The following is a 6,151-nucleotide window of genomic DNA, read 5'->3' as shown; positions in this document are numbered from 1 at the left end:
TCTTGAATAAAAAAAGTAGCACACAAATCAGCTTTTAAAAGGGTCATATAGCTGCTAAGCTTATATTGGAGTAATTTGGTTTGCTTGCTACTCCATAGTGGCAAATTTGATTTACAAAACATAGAAAAGGTCACGATTCAGAATATTGGTTAGTTTACCTACAGATGTCAACAAAATCTAGATTAATGGCTAGTTTACAATTACACAACAATTAGTTCTCAGTCAGATAGACTATAGAATGGGTCAGAGATTGGAATTGTCTTACATAAGCAATTCTGCTGTGGTCTGGCTTTCTTTAATCTCCCATGCGTGGAAAGAGTAGAAAAAAAGATCACAATTATTTATCTCTGGAAAGACAAAGTAATTCTGGATTTACCCTCTTGGTTTATAGATATATGCTCAATTTCCACGTATCATTGACACCTTATCAAAACAAAGACTAATCAATATTGTTTCATGAGGTGACATTTAAATAGGTATTTTAAAATCTGCTGAATGATTGGTCAGTAGAAGTATGCATGTGTGTTTTCTTTTTTCTTCTCTTTTCCTTCTCTCTTTTTTTCTTAATTTTTCTCCATTAAAATGCTTCTCAGAATATACTTTATTGTTTTTTTCTGTCATAAAATATTAAATAGGAAATAGTTCGCACAATCGCTCTCCTGCTCCCAAGTTTTATTTGCATGGGGTTATAGTAGAAAAATAATGCCATAAACATAATATAGAATCAAAAACTGTGCCAAGTGCTACATGTATTAACTTAAGCTAATATAACTCATAAATACAGTATCTCTGCTCAGGCAAATGAAAAAGTGCTGTATTCACAGAAGGGCTAACAATAAAGTCTGAGTGGAATTCAGCTCCTGATGACTTAGCCAACATGCTATGTAATTTTCTAGTCACAAATATGGGCATGGGTTGCCATTTTTTCCTCATAGTTCAAACTAGTCTACAGTCCTGATATTTTCTTATGCACTCCCATCAAAACACTAATCACTTGAAAGCTGTTTAGCTTTCAAAGACAAGTCAACAACTAGCTCTAAATTATACAAGAAAGACATTTAGTTCATTTACATTATCAGATACCTTTGTTACAAAACAATATACTTAGAGCAAGTGGGGAAAAATAAATAAAATGAGGATCAAATCAATATGCCCAGAAGAAGCCTCCTAAAGGAAGCAAACCATCAACACAATTGGAGCATAAGAGGAACATCATAAAGCTATTTAAAACAAACATTTTAGATACAGCTCTAGAGAGTGGAATCTCTCCAGGGCAAAATTTTGCTGGAGAGCAGATCTAGGAATTATACTTGCCATTCTAAAAATATTTGGGTGCATACAGCTTTCCCAAGAGCCAAATATTCAAAAAAGAATAATGAGTTTTAAAGAGCTGTCAGTTATACATATCTCATATTTTCATGGATGGAAGTAGTCTCCTGGGAAGAAAAGTATATGACTTGGGTATTTCCAATTCTGAGACAAGGTTTACATATTGTGTCATGGAATAAGCAAGAAAACAAATCTGTCAAAGTTTGATGATGTTAACTTCAGGACACTGTATACAGCTGTATACACTGTGTACGGATTGTGGAGGAAATGTGAAATGGAATTAACTAAGCAGCAGTCTGTTTATACAAACAGCAGATTAAATCTCAATGGGAGTGTTGAACTACGGATAAAGGCAGGCATATATGCAGGGTAAATATTGTGGGAAAGGGAGAAATTGTTTAGAGTAGCCCAAGAGACAATGAGCAATGGGTCAAATAAAAAAGGTTATCTGTCTTCTATTTCCTATAAATTCCTTACAATAAGCTTGCTTAAGATCCTGATGCCTTACAATAGAAAAAAGGTGAAGGTGATGGCTTCTGAGGTTTGAACTCTGTTATGGAGCTAGCCTTATGGACACAGCTCCCATTGTGTAGAATATCCCTGCAATTCTGAAACCACTAGCCATATTTGTCATCTTAGAAAAACTATTTAACATGTTTATTTTAAATAAATAAAAACAAAAAGGAGATCATTGTGTTCTTTTCATTCAGTGGTTTGTGGCAAGATTTTGATAGCATGATTTTGGAGAGGGGTATAAGATTCATAAAATGGGACAGGGAGACATATATAGATCTCCACTCCTCACTGTGGACTAGATCAGTGTTTCTCAATCTTGGAAACTTTAAGCTGATATACATCACCTGATAGCAATGATGATTTCCCCCAACGATTTCATGTAGATGTTATTTAATCTTTGACTGCTTTTAAACTAATGACAAAAAAGAAATGGGATAAAACAGAAAGATAAAAATGCATATATTGCCAAAGAAAAAAACATACACATAAAAAGTACTTAAAATGCAACAAAGGGAAAAAGGGAAAAAGGTATACTAAATCATTTTAATAGTAGTTACAATTCTTTATATATAGTTATTTTATATAATTATTAAAGTATATTTGTGTAGGTGTACATATGTATGTATATATGGAAAGGGAAAGGGCAGTATATAAATGCAATAAAATAAAATAAAATAAATAAATATAGGTAGTCCTTAGCTTATGACCACAATTGAGCCCAAAATTTATGTTGTTGAGACATTTGTTAAGTGAGTTTTGCCCCATTTTATGACCTTTCCTGCCTCAGTTGTTAAGTGAATCATTGCAGTTGATAAGCTAGTAGCCTGGTGCTTAAGTGAATGAGGCTTCCCCATTGTCTGTCAGAAGGTCTCAAAAGCTGATCTCATGACCGCTGGGACACAGCAAGGGTCATAAATATGAAGCAGTTGCCAAGCTTCTGAATTTTGATCATGTGACCATGGGGATGCTGCAAAGGTCGTAACTGTGAAAAAGGATCGTGTCACTTTTCAGTGTGGTCGTAACTTTGAATGGTCACTAAGCGAACTGTTGTAAGTAGAGGACTATGGTTTTAACTGGGAATAAATTCACATAATTTTTCAGCAGATACTCTAAGCTTCTGCCTGGCTTTGAAGGTGACCTTCTTGGTTCCTTTTGCTGCAAAGGGCATGGGTCATCTGAAACTAGGCCACTGGATGGCAACCTGTGGATACAGTAAGGGAGTAGAAGCATTGTTACCTATTGTGTCCTTACCACCAAAGGTTAAGCCTTAATAGTGCCCCTTACCCATGTTTAAGTTCAGTAATTTCTTATTTCTTGGTGCAACTCTTATTGGCAATAGATGTTGCCACCCAAGAGAGGCTATTTTTGTCTTATTTCACACATAAAGCTGCAGTTTGTATTAACCATACTTGCGGGAAATAAGTATAATGCCTAGCCCTAACAGGCAGATTCAGTGGTGCGATTCAAATATGTGAACAACCGGTTCTGTGTGGATGCTGTGTCCAGAAGTCCATTCTGGGCCTGGGCAACAAAACATTAGCTACTGATTCTGCCGAAGTGGTGCGAACCAGCTGAATCCCACCACTGGGCAGATTCCACAAAAAGATTATGGTTTACATTCTATGGTATTCTAATGAAAGTGGAAATAATAGTTCCCACTCTGTTGGAGAATGCTGAACTGGGCTTCATGTTGAACCGATCCTAGAGACAAACAGCACTTCTATCTTCGAACAAATTTGCACCCAAATATCCCATCCACCCACCCCAATCTGGGGCTGGAAGCTAAGGATGATCCAACTTGTTAGTACTTGATTGGGAGACCTCTAGGGATTATCAATGCTGTAGGTTGATTTGGAATTATTTAAAAAAAAACCTTCCTGAAAGGAGATGGCAAACACTTTCCATCTGGCTGCCAAGAAAACAAAGCAATGCTTCACCCCATGTCAGTGTTTCTCAATTTCAGCAACTTTATGATGTGTGGATTTCAACTCCTACAATTTCCCAGCCAGCATGCTCAGCATTTTAAAGATGCTAAGACTGAGAAAAATGGCCATGTATGGACATCTCCATGAAGTCACCAGGAGCAAAGCTTATATTGAAGGAAACTTGATTTCACATTTTGAGTGTCTATATGTATTAACAAGGGACGCAGTGGCTCAGTGGGTTAGGACGCTGAGCTTGTCGATCGGAAGGTCAGCAGTTTGGCGGGTCGAATCCCGAGTGCCGCGTAACAGAGTGAGCGCCTGTTACTCGTCCCAGCTTCTGCCAACCTAGCAGTTCGAAAGCACGTAAAAATGCAAGTAGAAAAATAGGGACCACTACGGTGGGAAGGTAACAGCGTTCCGTGCGCCTTTGGCGTCTAGTCATGCCGGCCACATGACCACGGAGATGTCCTCGGACAAGCGCTGGCTCTTCGGCTTTGAAACGGAGATGAGCACCGGCCCCTAGAGTCGGAAACGACTAGCACGCATGTGCGGGGGAAACTTTACCTTTACCTTTATGTATTAACAAGCAGACTAAAGAGGGATACATAGATCACTGATAGCTGTATATCCAATTCCAATGCACCTAGACATGCAATGAATCTACACTACAAGGAATAAAACATTCCAGATAATTCCAGAATATTCCATTTCATCTCAGAAACTCTGATCTAATTGTTCCAAAGGTGGTTAAGAAGCTTTCCATAAATTAACCTTCTGACTTGGGGGAAGAGATTCTTAACGGTGGCTATACATAAAATTAATATTAATTAACTAATTAGGTAACCATATCAATAAAATTACTATGCATCTTATCTATTACATGACAGAATTTGACCACATTTAAAGAAATAGTCATCCGAGCCTAAAAGTAAGAATTTAAATAAAACTGTTCAAAATGAGCAGGTCATTTACTTAAATGTGAGTTAACAATTGATAATGAGGGTTTGCAGAAAATAAGAAATAAAATTAAGAGAGGTTGGGTGGAATGCATCATTCCTTTTCTGCATGGACATTGGTGGACTTTGTCTGAATTTGAATGGAATGCCCTTGTATCTTCTCTCTAAAACTGCTAAAACTCCAGCACTTTAGCTTTATTATACTTAATTTCTAGGGCTTTTTGCATTGCAATATTCAGACAGAGCTTGCAATACCTTTTCTAAACCATTTTAGGTTTGGGACAGAATTACACCATCAGCATATAAAAGTTCTGCTATATGTTTCTCTTGTCAGTTTTGGGAAATGATGAGACAGCTTCTTTAGCCTGGCAACTAAAGGATTGATACAAATAGTTTTAGCAGTTTTAGGTGCAGGCTATAACATGGAACAACAAAAATGATTTGGATGCAGTGGGGAGCTACAGCATAGCAGCTTTCCATGAGAAACAAGTTTATATATTAATTCAGCAAGGAAACTAGCACCGTATTAATTAGGTCTTCACTGGACGTTTCAACTTAATTGCATACACCCATGTTTGAACACCTTGACAAATGAGCTTTGAGAAAAAGCATTTATTTTTCCAGAGAAATCTCCTGTTCCAAAGTATATAATTTATGTTTTACTTTGCATCTTCCAAAATTTTTGAATTATATGGTCTCCATTCTTGAGTACTCCAGCAGCAGTTTCTTACTGGCCTGCAAAACTCCATATAAGCACTGGATGGCACCAAAGAGTTAGGGTTCGAAAAATGGCAAGCAACAAACAAGGAAATAAAATTCACACCATAAAATATTTATTATGAAACAAAAGATTTTTTTTTCACTTGTAAGAATCACTCAAATGCTCTTTAAGAAATTTTAAAAAATTAAACTGAACATTAACAATATTTTACTTATTTTACATGACGTATAAAACACCACATCACAATCATTTTATTACAGCTCAAAGCATTTCCCTGTATATACATACATACATATTATGTTATTCCCTTTCAGGGTTAGCAAAGTTAAGCAGAGCATGGAAAAGACCTAATAAATCAGAGATTAAAAGAATTACATTAAAAAAGAAAACATAATGAAAACTAGCTTACACCAATACTATTCATTTAATTCCCCCAGGTTTTTCTGTTTGCATACCATCCTTGCTTGCTTCATATTCATACACTGCTTCATACAATGCCTTTTGTACCTTATACTTCATGTTTTTCTGAGGATCTTATCAATTCAAACATAAACAGTTTTGTAGGTGTTAGCCTTTCTCTCAACCAATCATTCTTACTTCATAGTTCCTTCTACAATTGCATCCTCATTAATTCTCACTGTATGTACATATCACCTCAATATACTACTTTCATACTGGACACTCACTTTCATATTCAATAACAT

At 36.3% G+C, this 6,151-nt stretch overlaps 1 protein-coding gene across 1 annotated transcript in view; it reads right to left on the bottom strand.

The window, feature by feature from the left end:
* Positions 1-5,680: 5,680 nt before the first annotated feature.
* The window catches only part of SHISA2 (shisa family member 2), a 10,731-nt gene continuing 10,260 nt past the window's right edge, over positions 5,681-6,151 (bottom strand). The window contains exon 2 of the mRNA XM_083361593.1: positions 5,681-6,151. This exon is cut by the window's right edge and continues 2,769 nt beyond it. The gene's annotated coding sequence lies outside the window, so the exon portion shown is untranslated.

The sequence above is a fragment of the Vipera ursinii genome (assembly GCF_947247035.1).
Source record: "Vipera ursinii genome assembly, chromosome: 4".
NCBI lineage: Eukaryota > Metazoa > Chordata > Lepidosauria > Squamata > Viperidae > Vipera > Vipera ursinii.
Note: the sequence above shows the minus strand (reverse complement) of the source record. Positions and strands in the feature narration are given on the sequence as shown.